Source organism: Capsicum annuum, chromosome 6 (genome assembly GCF_002878395.1).
Source record: "Capsicum annuum cultivar UCD-10X-F1 chromosome 6, UCD10Xv1.1, whole genome shotgun sequence".
Classification (NCBI taxonomy): Eukaryota; Viridiplantae; Streptophyta; class Magnoliopsida; order Solanales; family Solanaceae; genus Capsicum; species Capsicum annuum.
This window is the reverse complement of record NC_061116.1, coordinates 108,922,696-108,938,912: the sequence shown is the minus strand read 5'-3', so window position 1 is coordinate 108,938,912 and position 16,217 is coordinate 108,922,696.

The window sequence follows — 16,217 nt, the reverse complement described above, 5'->3', positions numbered from 1 at the left end:
TGGGATGAGTTATGAGATATTGGTATGCATTCCCTATGCAATAACATGTTAATACTTCCAAGTTCTTGAAGAGATATCTCATTTTTATATATTGTGAATGTTAGCCTATTGTTATGATGTTCAAAAGTGGTCATGTCTTGTATTATTTATGTTATCGAGTCCTGGGTGTATTTATACCCGATAATTTAGCTGCATGTCTAAAGCCAGTGTCAGTTTTATGATAATCTCAGTCAATCGACGATCCTTAGAAATCAGTCAATTACAGAACTTAGGAAATCTTAATAATCTCAGTATCATTAGCATTTCAGCTTCAGTTCTGTACTCAGCTCAGATCTTAGTAGTATTCAATTATTCAAATCAGAACTTAGTAGCATTCAGTAAGATAACAAAATCCAGTAGTATTCCATTAGTCTTTAGACCCAAGTGAACTCAGCTAGATCAGTCAAGTAACATGGTCAGTAACAGATTCATCTCAGTCTAGTGTAGTTTAAGAAAAAAAACCAGTTCAGTGTCTTTCAGTTGGGAGTAGGATTCAGCACCGAGCAAACCTAGGGATGGGGGCTCACCCGCTAGGTAGGACTGAGATCCCTAGGAGAAATTCCTAAGTTCTAGAACAATGTAGCCTGTGTAGTTACGAAATGTCACCCGTTAGATAGGAATGACATACTCAGGGATCACCCATTAGATAGGATGATCTTAGGGGTTACGTGTTAAATAGAACTGACTCCATAGAAGTTGTCATTACCCGTGGCACGGTACTAGCACCCTTCCAGCTGAGGTTACAGGTTGGACCCCACAAGTTAAGATTTGGGGTATGTCAGTTAGATGATTACCTCCTACAGTATCGGCTTCAGAATTAGTCTCAATAAAAGAACTCAGCTCAGTAGCATAGATTTAGGACTGTTAGATACAGTCACTCAATAGTAATATCAATGGATTTAGAGATCACCCACTAGATAGGACTGATCTTAGATTCAGTTAATTATCTTCATTATCAGTATATTCAAAGATCACCCGCTATATAGGACTGATCTCAACCTTAGTTAATTAGATATATGTATCAGTAGACTCAGTAATTAGAAATCCAATTATTAGAATTCATTATTTAGTATTCAGTGTTACTGCGATTTTAGTTATAGTTTATGCACTCATGCATGTATCCTCATTTAGTAGTCTCATAATATTTAGTCAGTATTGTTCATGCATGTAAATCCTTGCATTCAGCCTTATCTCATATAGTGTACCAGTACATCCCCATGTACTGACGTATATTTTTATCTGGCACTATGGTGTTTTATACCATAGTTTTAGAAGCACGAGATCCAGAGCACCCTTAGCAATTCAGATTCAGCCAGAAGCAGTAGACTTAGCAGTGAGTCTTCATCATTCGAGGTTGTTCTATTATTTCATTATATTTCTAGATTTAATAGTTTAGTTGACAAGTTAGTTGGGGTATTGTCCCATCAACTCCTTATTCAGACAGTTTAGAGGCAAGTTTTCGCCAGTTATTTCCTGTATTTTTATAGTATATTATACAATACTCAGTTACAGTTACCAGGAAAGGGTTAGCTTATGGTCCTTTGGGATTATAAGCATCGTGTAGCATCCAGGATTCAGAATCCGGGGCATTAGAAACTTGGTATCAGAGCCTAAGGTTAAACAGTGTCCTAGAAAGTCTAAAAGCCACATCTAGTAGAGTCTTGTGCATGGGTGTGTTGCGCACCATATTTATTTATAAGAGGCTATAAGATGTTTTAGAAATAGTTTCCCTTCTTTTAGTATTCATCTATAAGAGGCTATAAACAGTGCATGGGTGTGTTGCACACCATATATGCTAACTAAGGATTTCAGATTGTTTGGGATGCCAAGAGGAAGTCCTAAACTGAATCATTTAGCTTTTGCTGATGATATGATCATCTTATGCAAAGTTGAAATGAGAACATTGCAGATGGTATCCTCAACTTTAGAAGGATATGAAGCTATTTTAGGATAGAAAATTAACAAAGGGAAAAGTGCATTATATATGCATAAAGGAGTGTCAAATTGAACCATGGTGATGAAAGAAGTAACTACAGGTATACTAAGATGAGAATTTCCTTTTAATTACTTAGGTTGCCGAATTTTATACATGAGGAAGAAGAAGGATTACTATCAACAATTTGTGAATAAGATAGCAAATAAATTGCAGGGTTGGAAAGGGAAATTGTCATCTTATGGTGGAAGAGCAGTGTTGATTCAACATGTTCTACAAAGTGTACCAATTAATTACCTTTCTGTAATGAATCCCCCCATAATGTTTTGAACACATTACAAAAGGTTTTAGCTCAGTTTTTTTGGGGCAGCAAAATAGGTAAAAGAGGTAGTCATTGGGTGAGATGGCAGGAGGTATGTTTACCTAAGGATGAAGGGGGACTAGGGTTTAGAAAGCTGACAGATATTATAGAAGGGACCATCCTTCAATGGTTATGTGGAGAACAGGAACTAGTGGGTCACAAGTGTGGAAGAAAATATTATCAGCAAGAGATTTAGTGAAGCATCTTATTCTATGGATGATGAGGAGTGGTAATACAGATATTTGGCTAGATAATTGGACTGGTCAAGGTAAATTATATTCTTTGATAGAAGGCAGCAGTGAGTTTAGTGATCAATATAAACAGGTTAAACACTTGGTAAAGGATGGAGGATGGGATGAGCAAACACTTATAATATTGTTCAAACTAAACATAGTTGAACATATCATGGATAAAGTTAGGCCTCCAACATCTGTAGGAAATGATGTACCAGTTTGGACTTTGGAAGCTCAAGGAAGATTTACAGTAAGATCAGCTTGACACTACATTAGAGAAAAAGGGCAAATCAGTGATACATACAAGTGTATATGGGTAAAAGGAGTACCATTTAAGATTGCTTTCTTTATGTAGAGGTTGTGGAAGAGCAGAATTCCAGTGGATGATCATATCAGAAGGTGGGGCATGCAAGGACCATCAAAATATTGGTGTTGTGATGATCCTCCAGTGGAGACAATAACCTATGTTTTCAGGAGGTCTTTTTATGCTAACAGGACATGGTCCTATTTTTCTTCTTTTGTAGGAATAAACGTTCAAGGATTAACCTTCAGAAACACTTAATTGCATGTTAGAAAGAAAGAGATAAAAAGAGAGAACAACCATATTTTTAGGCTCTACCTAGTTTTATACTCTGGGAGATATGGAAAAGGAGAAACAAGAAGAAGAATGATAACAAAAACACATCTGCTCTGAAAATCATTCACAATATAACAAGGAATGTCAGATTGTTACTAAAGGTCAGGAAGCCAAACTATGATTTTTCTATGGAATGGCCTTAGATATTAGAGGAATTGGATAGAATTAAGTGCAAAATGAGAGTCATAACAGTGTAATTGGAAATGCCAGAATAGGGGTGGGTTAAATATAATATAGATGGCGCCTTCAGAGGAGAAGAAGAAAAGAGTTCTTATGCATACTATCTGAGAGATCATACAGGGGAGCTAATATATGCTCATACAGATACACATACACATGCAAACAGCTTGCAAGCAGAAGTAAATGCAATACTTCAAGCAGCTAAACATTGCTGGAATACTCATTTTGACAACATCATTTTTCAAATGGATTCACTTCTAATGCAGAAGAGTCTAATAGGAAGATGGCAAAGTCCTCTGAGCATATCAAGTATAATTTTTGAAATTAAACAACATTTGTAGGAAAAGGAAGTAATTTATCAGTATATATATACAGAGAAGGTAACAAGCTAGTAGATCTTCTTGCTAATTTAGCTATAGATTAAGGGCCAGTCAGTTACACTAATGTTCATCAGTTACATCAAAGAGGTAAAGTAATTGTAAAGAGTGATAAGTGTCAAAGTCCCTATTTAAGAATTAAACTAGATAGAGGATAAATGGCAAACAAAGGCCAAGATAAGGCAGAAAGTTCACACATCATAACAACACAAAAACAGAACAAAAAGAGAATAATACCTCAAATAGTTGGGTCCATCAAAGCCTTCGGAAAAGAATCTAGCCTCTATGGGTAAATCTAAACTCTTTCACTGCAGATCTGCTCAGAATTGGAGACGATGTTACAGTACAAGAGAAACAAGTATAGAAAGATACAGATTACTCTAAATTATTATATGTATATGGAGATAATTTGGATTAATCAGCTTAATACAGTCCAAGAACATAAAGATCAAAAGCTGAATCATAAAAAAAGAAGACAAGTGAGGGAAGATCAAGGAAGAAAATTGAGCTACAAAGGAAGAGGAGCATCAACTTAGAGGGGAAAGATGATTTCTTTTTAGAAACCCTACTTACACTTAGTGTTTAGTTGTAGGATTTTGTTTTTTGTATTGCGTTAAGAGACCCGGGTTGGATCGGGTCATGTGATGTTAAAACAATTTGTTTCTTCAATATTAATAAAAAACTATATTAAACCAAAAAAACTATCATTGCTTACATATAACTAGGCTTGAGTCATTTGAGGTCCTTTAAAAATGTTCAAAATGTATTTAGAGATCTCAAAATTAATTTTCTGTTTAGACACCATAATTCAAATTTATACCTGTTAAAGTTCATAAATGACCTTTATAGGGAATGATCTTGATATTTTATCTCTCATATAAAAATAACCTTCATTTATTCAATGAAAATTCTTCAAATGAAATTGTGTTCCAACCTATAAATTGCTCGCTACTCTTTCACCGTAAATCAAATGGGATCTTTTCATCTAATATTTCTCTCATCGCTAAATACTTCTCTTCATCACAACTTTTTTGTGTCACTGAGTACAATTTCTCCTTGGTGAGGTATTACCTTGTCGAACTTTTCATGTTTACATGTGAACTAGCAAAAAAGAGTTACTACCTTCTTATCAGTTAGTAGTAGTGGCAAACACACAATTATCCTCTTATGATTTTTTCACCAACTGAATTATCCTATATGCATGGAGAAGATTATAATATGTGCAAACCTGCCAACTCACTAAACAATAAGATAACGTAGCTCAGGGACTTATAAAAATAATACATGCATTACTAAAAAACACTATTTCACTAAGTCAACTTATGAAATATATCTTTCTTTGAACTTAGAGGTAAAATGTAGCTAAGAGGTTTAAAAAATTTAATGTGTGTCTCACGGGCAACTGTTTACAATATTTCATTAAGTCTAACATATTTGATACTCTATAACTCTTAGTTTAGAGATAAAACATAACTAACAGGCTTAAAAAATAACTTATACCTCATGAGTAACACTCTATGAACAAGATTTGACACTGCTATATTGTATCTTAATTTGTAAAATACTTTGTAAACTTTTGTCTCAGAGATAATACTTCCATAGAACAAGTTACTCCCCATGACCATAGGCAAAATTGATGCTACCTCATTATGTCTTGATCTATGAGATGCTCTATAACTCTTGCGCTAGAGGCAAGATTTAGTCCAAGGACTTCCAAATAAAAAGTTACTCCCCATGGGTAAGACTTGACACTGACACATTGTGTCATGATTAATGAGATGCTCTGTAACTCTTGCCTTAAATATAAGACTTAACCCAAGGAATTCAAAAGAACAAGTTATGCCACACGGGAAATAATTGACACTACTAATTGTATCTTGATTTATGAGATACTCTATAATTCTTTCCTTAGAAGTAAGGCTTAGCGCAAGGACTATCAGACAATAAGTTACGTCCCATGAGCAAGACGTGACACTACCACATTATGTATTTTATGAGATGCTCTATAACACTTTCCTTGGAGATAAGAATTATCCCAAGGGCTTTCCAGGAACAAGTTACACCTCATGGACAGTAATTTGTACTATTTTCACAAAGTGTAACTTATGTGGTATGTAGTAACTATTGCTTTAGAGACAAAATGTGGCTTAGGGGCTTTAAAAAATTAACTATAACTCATGGACAACATCTTACACTATTGTACAAAGTCTTACTAATTGAATACTATATAACTTATACCTTAGAGATCAAACATAGTTACGGGATTTTTAAAAAATAAAGTATGCCTCATAAGGCACAACTTATACTATTTCACTATGTATCACTTATGGAATAATTTATTACTCTTGCCTTAGATGTAAAACGTTGTTTAGGACTTATAAAAATAATGTATGCCTCATTGGTAATACAATTTTAAAACAGAGATATTCTTCTCTATAGACTGCCATAGTGATTAGATGCTACCACATCATTTTTCCTTCATTGAATATGTGGCTGATTCCTACAGCAAATGTTGTTAACTAACTTTAACATAGAATCCTTAAGTGTACTTGCATGTCAAAGAAAGAAGGTTTTATTTGCGGATTACCCAATTTTCTATCCATCAACAAAAATAATAAAAGTTGAGAAAAGAAAAAAAAGGGCAGTTCGGTGCACTAAAGCTATTGCTATATGCGGTGTCCAAGAAAAGGCCCCACCACTGAGAAAAGAAAAAGAAAAAAAGAGGAGATTAAATTTTTTTTTTTAAAAAAGACAAAAGAAAAAGTAATGAATAAATAAAAAATTAAGAAATCAAAAAATGAAAAGAAGAAAATAAAATAGAAGTTAAGAGGTAATTGAGCATGTTCAGTTTTTTGAAAGCTTTTGAGCTGTAGAGAGATACCTTGTGTAATTTCCTATATTAAATTGTTTAATGATTTCAATTATTTTTATTAGCCACAAAATGGTGACATGCAAAAAGTGTATTGTCACTTTTTTAAATGCGTAAAATAATTTTAGATATATATATATATATATTTTTTCAACTTATACACCTAAATTAATCACAAAACAATTAATAAACTAAGAAAAAGAGGAAAGACTGTCTTCCTCCTCCCAATCCATCTCTACCCTGCACTTAATCTTTTCTTGTTCCCTAATTCCCTTATTCTCTCACTCTCACACCCTTCTCCCTCTCCCTTTTCCTTTCTTTTGAGAACTTCTTCTGATTTTTTTAGTTATTTAATTTTTTTGTTTTCATGAAAAAGTAGATCTAAGTTTTAAAAATAATTTTCAATGAAACTCCATTTTTCTGGTACGAGTTATATAGATTAATTCTTTTTTGATAAGGTCGGTTTCTTATAATTATAGAAAATGATTATAGTTGGGAAGAAGGTAAAGAAAATGGATGAGAGTTTCTGATGCTATAAAAAAGAAAGGAAAATGAGAGGTTAGCATGTGTTGCATACACAACTATGAATACACGTTGAGCTGTGAAAGTAGTGCATAGTTATTATTAGAATAAAAATGATATTAGAAGTGACTGGGTATAAAGTTAAGTCCCTTATGTTCTTTAATAATAGTTTGCGTTATTTTCAATAGACCCTAAACATTTATTTGGTTCAACATATTTCCTCCCCGACAAGATTGTTACTAATGCCGGCGGTCTACATTGTGCAACACCTGAATCTCTCTGTGTGTGTGTATATATATATTGTAGTGCATCATTTCTTCTTCAAGTAATGAGATTTGTTACCTAAATTAGTTGTAGTTTTTAGCTTAGATAATTTTTTTTCTTTATTCTATTCTTTATGTACATTGTTGATTGTCAATACCCAATATTTGATATCAGAGCAAGTGATCCTCGCACCTTGGATTATGGCTTCTAAATTTAACACTTTATCAGATGCTCTAGCTCATATCTTGTAACACGACACATTTTTGGGCTAGAATCGAGCTGTCCTTCTTACATGTATAGAGTCAAACCCACTGATTTCTATTTAAATATTAGTGTGATGATCAATTCTTTTGTGTGGAAACATATTTGGAGGTGAATTCAAGTCATAAAATCTCCTAACTCAAAGTTGAGTTGAGAACTTGAGTTGAGAACTTTCCTACCCATTGAGTTTTTGTAGACGTTCTTACTTGGATCAATTTTAAATGACCATTAATCCTAGAATATACCAAGTTAGGTGACCTAAAGTCCTTCAAGTCTTTTTTTCAATACAACTGACCGTTCGTCAATTTGAGTACAGAATAAAATGTTATGGGCGTTTTAGTAAGATAGTATCCAGGTGCGCATGATTGGTGACACGACCCCCACTTCCCATAAAATTTTGTTATTCTCATATTAAATTAGGGGTAAACTGTTCCTTTCATCCTATGTAACTAACCCAGATAATTTTTAGTCTCCAAAATTGTCCTAAACTATGAGAATTATTCTTAAATCCCTAATTTCTCTTCACTTCAAAAAATCCCAAACTCCTATCCTAAAGTTTCAAGAAGGATTAAATATTCATCATCCTCCCAAATTCCTTCCATCAAAAAGGCATGTTGGATACTCCCTATTTTAATTATTTTAATTATTATTTTAGTTTACTTGATATTTAAGTTTTTTTGAATGTTTGATTAAACTAAGTTTGAGGGTTGTTGGTTGTTGAACACTTGCATTATTTTGTCTTATATTTTTTACAATTTACTCATGATTTAAAAAGTGGATTATGGACTGAATTGGTGTCTCATGATAATAGTGGAATTTGAAATTTTTTTTTCCAATGTTTATAGATTTTGTATGATGTATTTACATAAACCTCAACCCACATTGTTAATTTGGATTTAAACAGGGATTCTACATAATATAACTTATCTTTTGAAAAATATTGCATTGCAATAAATGGTTAAGGAATAAAGAAGTTTTCAAAATGTCCTTGGCGGCTAAGGTTTTAGATTTTAAAATGAAATATGGTGTCAAATTGGTTAAATGACTATGGTTAAACATAATTGGAATAACTTGCAAATATATTGGTATGCTGATACCAATTCGGAAATGCCTTAATATAAGACTCCCTAGTTATTGGTTAATGGTATGTGAAAGCTATTTTAATTTGGGCTTAAAGAAAATTGTGCAGTTCACAGAGAAGGTGTAGTCCTAGGGTGACCAGTACTAAAAACCATATTTACTGACGTTGGGGGTCTATGACCACTATATCAGATTTGCATAATATATTTTGGGAGGCTAATTGACTATTGGTGGCTTTAGCCTATTCTTTGATACATGCGGCTAACGTGGACTGGGACCCTTCCGGTAGGGGGAGTTGGACTCATATAGTCTGTGGGTGCCTTTAGGTTGGAACGAACTACACAGTTCATGACTAAATCTTTAAATGATCATGATTCATTTTCCTTGTCCCTAGACTGACATCCTAGATCTACTTATAACTATGGAGCAGGTGATTTATGACTGATTTTCAGTAAATATATATTTCAGTTATCTGTTTCATTACTGGTTTTGGCACATGTATATTTTATCCCTTTTCTTGTATTACATGCTAATACTTGTTGTACTGACCTTCCTCGTATGCTATATCATTTCATGATGTAGGTTTCAAAGGCTTTTCTTGTGAAAGTCCTGGTCTCTCTTTCAGTTTTTATTTATTATTCTAGTACTTTGAATTTCCTTTGTCATAGTCGGGGGCATGTCCCGACTTAGTTGGTACTCCTTCGATTAGAGGCTTTTATAGAGAGTGTTGGGATATTATCATGCATTTTTTATTTGATTCTCATATTCCTTTGACTATCACATTTCTATGATTAATTTGGTTGGCTTTCTCTAGTTAGTATTATTATTGTTGTTGCTTTTGAGGTAAGGTTAAGGGGTTATCTCCAGCTTTGGTTGTCTTGAGATGCCCGTCATGGCTACACCCTAATTCAGGTGGTGACAAGTTTTTTGTCTGAGCACGGTTCAGGATCGCTGGGTATCCATAAATCTGTGCCAAGTAGAGTCTCTTTTATGAATGTGTAGCGTGCCACACTTATAGGGAGAGACTACGAGGCATTTAGAGAATATTTCTCATTCTTTCATTATCACAACCCGAATCAGGGCCTGGCTGTAACGAGTATCCCAATCCCACCCTATACCAGAGAACACCCCTATCGCCTAACCTCATGAGCATAAAATAATAATATTAATAATACAGAAGCCCATTAAACCGTACTAAGAATATGAAAAAATAACTCAATGCAACTAAGAGTCAAAACAATAGCCTTTAAAACCAGAAAAATAACTGAGTTGAGACATGCCCCCAGCTATAACCAAAAAGAATCCATAAGTACTAAGTAATTGAAGAAAAGATAATGAAATGATAAGGCTTTTTGAAGGATAGAGGATTACCACTTCACAACAACTCGACGAATGTATTAATCTACCTAATGCTTCACAGGAGCAACAAAAGTGTCTTCGAACCCTACATTATGAAATGATGCAGCATCTTAGGGCGGTCAGTGGGATAAGCACTTGCATATATCTCAAGAAAAGTGATAGCATAATGCCATGTCCAAAATCAGTCAAAACCACAAGTATATATTCATATATACATATATAAGATGCCGGGATAAGATAAAGGTCATGAACATGAGAGTTTAAAATCATTAACCTGGACTGTTAGCCCTATCCATTCGAAAGTTACCCACCGGCTATATGAGTTTAGCTCTTCTTGCCGAAAGTGTCTCAGTGCGTGTTGGTCACATGAACTGAGGAAATCCAAGGAAGGGCCAAAGCCACCGTGGCTCTAACCATTCAAAATATACATACATACATACATACATATATATGTATAATGTGTTAACTATGCACACAGTCATAAAGACCCCTACGCCGGCAAATGTGGTTTTCAGTATTGGTCCCTCCTGGAACCTCCACCTTCACTACGAGCTACACAACCCCCTTTAAGCCCAAATTAAAACCATTTAGCATATAAATCTAACCATTAACGTGAGAGTCATTTATTTAGGCAATTACCATTTGGTATCGTCATATCAATATGCTTGCAAGCTAAATTAAACATGCCAAAGCAATTCACATAACCAAATTGAACTCCCAAGTTCCATTAAAATCTAAACCATGGACACCAAGACCATCTAAATCGATTTATATATTCATCTATCCATTAATCAAATGCATTAAGTTCAAAAGCAAGTTAAATCATACAGTTTCCCATAATTAAATTCAAATTCACAAAGTGGGTTGAGGTTCATGCAATTTCAAGCTAAAATTCATCTAATTTGAGGAAAACCCATGTCCCCCATTCCAATCATTTAAATAATAGACCAATTTAGTCCCAAAACATCAGTCTAAAGAATGAATAATCAATTCAAAGCATGTGACAAGTTATTCAATAAGTAATAACCAAAACCCCTCAACCCCATTTCAAAACCCACAATTTAAATCATATGAAAATCCATTAAATTAATGACACAATGTAAAATTAATGTTTAGAGAAGAGAAACATTCTTGAAACACATAAGAATTTGAAGTTTGAAGCCCAGAAAATAAATTCTCTATGAACCCCTTAAGCTTTCTTGGTTGGAGAGTTGAAGATGAATAAAGTAGAGTTTGATCTTTGAAAATCGAAGGAAAAAGGTCCCTTTTATGTTTATAAATCATGAAAAGGGTAAAAAAACCCAAAAGCCCCTCACACCAAGTGAAAAAAAATAAAACTGTACGAAATTAATACCTTAGAGTGGCACGCCTTTATCGCTAAGGTTAACCTCCGTGCCACACGAATATTGCAGAGACTAACCTTTATGGAATGGTGATATCGTGGAGGCACACTGCCTCGGAGTTACAAAATAACCCACAACTATTTTGAAAAATTTCAAAACTTTTCCAAATTATCTTCTTAACACCCCTAAATATGATTCAAGTCAAAAATCTATATTACGAATATGGAAAGGTCAAATACAAACTGATCAAAATTTGAAGGAGTGTTACATTATCCTCCTCTAGAATTTTTTATCCCTGAATGATGAGTTAGGACACTTTTACCACGAGAATAGCAAGAATACACCAGAATCAAATGACAAATTTGAAAAGTAACTAAAGGAAAACAAAACTCAGCTTGAAGCACTTTATCTAACACGGGGACCAAGAATGGATACTTGGCCGTCATATCTCCCCCAACTTCCCAAGTAGCCTATTCTATCTTTTGATTTCTCCAAAGAACCTTTACTGAAGCTATCGAACTTACCTATCTAATAGCTCAATCAGGACTTCCTCATAGTATAGTGAATTCGTGACACCAATATCCTCAACAGGCACTATCAAAAAAGGACCACCCTCATACTTTTCAGCATGGACGTGAAATACGAGTAATTAGAACCCAAAACCACAAGCAATTCTAACTCATAAGAAACATTCCTAATTCTATTCAAAATCTTATATGGACCAAAATAATGAGGATTGGGCTTCCTCTTATTCCCAAACCTCATGAATCCTTTCATAAAAAACACCTTCAAGAATACCCAATCATCTACTTCAACTCTAATTCTCTTTTCCTTACATCTATATAAGAGTTTTGGAAACTCTGAGTAATCTTAAGTCTTTCTCTAATCACTTTCACCTTCTTCATGTCTTGTTAAACCAAGTTAGGACAAAATAACCTAGTTTCACCAACCTCAAACCACCCAATTGGAGATCTACACCTCCTACCATAAAGATCCTCAAAAGGAGCCATCTGAATGCTCGAATGATAACTATTGTTATATGAAAATTCAATAAGAGGTAAGTGATCAACCTAAATACCTTTAAATTAAATCATAAAATCCCTTAGCATATCCATCAAAGTTTGAATAGAATGCTCCGCTTGCCCATCTATTTGAGGGTGGAAAATACTGCTAAGGTTCACCTGTATACCCTAAATTTTCTAGAATGAATGCCAGAAGTGATATGAAAATTACATAGCTCAGCCTGAAGTAATAGACACTGGCATACCTTTCAATTTTATAATTTCCTGAATGAATAACTTAGCATAATCCTCTCCTGAGTAGTTAGTCCTTAAAGGAAAAAAGTGAGCATACTTAGTCATCCTATCCATAATGACCCAAATCAAATTATACTAGTCGTGAGACTGTACAAGAGCAGAAATAAAATCCATATTGGTCATATCCCACTTATATACGGGTAGTTCTATTCTTAGAGACATGACACTAGACCTCAAGTGCTCAACCTTGACTTACTGACAAACCATACACTTGGAAACAAAGTTTTCCATAGCTCTCTTCATATTATTCCACCAGTAGATTTCCTTTAATTCATGGTACATCTTAGTCAAACCCAAATAAACTGTGTACCTAGACTCATGAGCCTCAGTCAAGATCCTTTCCTACAACTCATCAACATTAGGAACATACAACATACCTTGGAACCTAAAAATACTATCTCCCTTAATCTTGAAAGTCATAACCTTTTGATGACCTACATCATCCTTAATTTGCATAAGTATAGATAAAAAGAAACACAAAAAGATGATTAATCCACTTTTTGAACAATAACTCCTCCATCTCCAGAGTCTAGAAGATGAACTCCCAAGTTATACATCCTATGAATATCCTTCAATAATCTTCTCTTCTCCTTATCCATATGAGATAAGCTTCCCATAGTGTAACACCCCACATTTTCTAGCTAGAATTTGAACTATCATTCTACGTGTATAAGCTATAATCCAATGATTTGTATATGAATATATGTGTCATGATCATTATATTGGTGTTAATAGATCTTATGAGGTAAAAAATGTTCATAGGAAATACTTAGAGCAAAGTTGAGTTAAGAGCTTTTGAATCAACCAAATTTTGGTATTCGATCCTAAAAGGGTCAAATTAGATCGTGTATCACTTCTAGATTATATGGAATTTATGAGATCAACACTCATAAAATTATAGATAAATGTGTCCTCTTTCTAATGCATCTGATTTTTTTTTAATTCGATACCTGAAGGAAAAATTATGTGCATTTTTGTGAGGAACCAGTGAGGGTCGCAATTTCAGCGTGACAGGGATCTTATCCTCCATGATATGTAGAGTGGCATGAAACTTGTTCTGAAATGATACAATCCGCTTTTATCTTTAGGGGTAAATTGGTCATTTACATTCTAAACTATCCTACAGCTAATAGTAATGTGAATTGATCATTTCATAACCCCAAAACACACTAATTACATAATCCCTCTTCTCCTATATCCTCAAGAACACCAAATAAGTAATATTCTTCAAGAATTTAGCTTCCAAGGATCCAAATTCATGCTTCCCTTTAAGAAGTCAGGAAATTCAAGTATGTGGGATATTCATCAATAGGCTTCTTTCAGCCATTAAGTCCCAAAGTCTTCCCCAATTTTCAACTTTGATTCTATTGTGATATAGGGTTCCATGAAAAGTATAAATTCCATGATTTCCTCCATGTAATTCTTGAATTCAATCATAAAATAGTGTTCCCTTATAATTTCAAGTTTTCTTCCGCACTTTAACAATGATAGTTTTTTACATTGATGAAATTGTTGGATTCTTCAGTTTAAGTCATGAAATTTCTTATCATGTCATTACTTTAAAATTATCGTATATAATTGTATTTTTCAATGCTGGTGGGTTATGAACACCCGATACCTAGATGATCATGTATGCTATAATTTTCAGGATTTTAAGTTATTTATACCATACTTGTACCATGAAATTTATAAAATTTTCATAAGAAGAAATCACCAGTATTATATCATTCTAAATACATAAGTTAACAAGTTCATGATTACTTTAGATTATGCATGCAATGTTATTTTCAGAATACCATATTTGAGCATATAAGTTATTAGTGTATGTACTAGTTTATGCTAATGTGTTAGTTCAGTTGGGAGTAGAACTTAGCACCAAGAAAATTTAGGAATGAAGACTTTGATACTACCTAGCCAGCATAGGTATGAAAGGTTGATACTTTCTTAAGGGCACGTGGCAGTTGAGTGTGACTCCCTTGTCCTTTAGGATATTAGTTTAGTGGATCCACATAGCCAGTATCAGTATCCCTGGCAAGGTATCAACACCCTTCCAACTGGGGTTATAGGTTGGACCCTGATTTGCTCTGGTTGGGGCATGTCGGTGTAGTTAGCTCCTATAGTTTCAATTCAGTACTCATACCACATCAACTCAGGTTTGCATGACCAAGTGTTTAGTTTATCAGTTATTCAATTATTTAGTTTTATAGACTATTTTTGTACGTCCTTTACTTGTTGTTTCAATTGTTTTACATGTTTATGCATTTATGATCAGTATTCATACCTATTCTTCAGTACACTTTTATAGCCTATTCAACTTTGACTTAAAACTTACGTATGATATTCTTATTTCTACTGCTTCCCAGTTTATAGAAGTGTTTCAGCTTATGATTTAGAAATTTTGCTTTGTCTTATAATTTTTACATACAGATATGTTTTATATGCATATTTCAACAAATAACTTATGTCCTCAATATTAAAGCATACATTAAATATCCAAATGATTTAGTGTATGTCTCACATAGTCAGTACATTCACAAGTACTGACAACATATATGCGTTAGTGGCTACATTCCTCCATGATATAGGTACCAAATATAGCCCATGTACTAGGGTTAGATAGTTCAAAACATTCAGCTAGCAGGTGATAGGTTCTCCTATTTCAAAAACTCAAGTCAGTTGTAATTCCCGTATTTTACTATTATTGTTCTTATGTATTAATTATGGATAGTTGTGGGTCATGTATTGACTATCTATAATCTGTATAGTAGAGGCTTCATAGATGGCCAGTCAGTGTAAGTATTTGTAATTTAAGTTCATTGCTCTCAGATTTTTTTGTCGTAAACTTTGATCAGTTATGTATTAAAATAACTTATCTCATGAAGATTATTTTTTTGCTTAGTTATTTAGTATTTGTATATATATTAAATTAGTTGCTCAAGTTTCATGCCAGTATATACGTTAACTTGGGATCACTTGTATTTTTTAGCACTGTGTTACAACTAGGGGGTAGTCTTGGTTCATAACAAACTTGGTATTAGAGCACAAGGTTCAAGTGTCCTAGGGTGTCTATGCATCCATATATAGTAGAGGATTATGGAATGACACAAAGACGTCTATACTTTTCTTTGAGAGACTAAAGGACATTTAAGAAGTATTTTCCTTCTTTCATATCGCATGCTGTAGAGATGTTATCAAAGAAACTTATGCAGATTCTTATGTTACTCCATTCATATCAACTCTGCGTTATTTTTGAGGTAATAGAAATAATCAAGCTTAAATTCCTACAGATGGAGTTTTCTCAGAAAATCTCCACAGACAGTTATGAGATTGCATGTGGGCTCAAAAAGGTCCCATTAGTGACTTTAAGTTTTAAAGTTTGAAAGAGTTTATTATTATTTATGAAAATCGTGCATTGATCCAAGGTTAGATGTGCCCTTAAATCC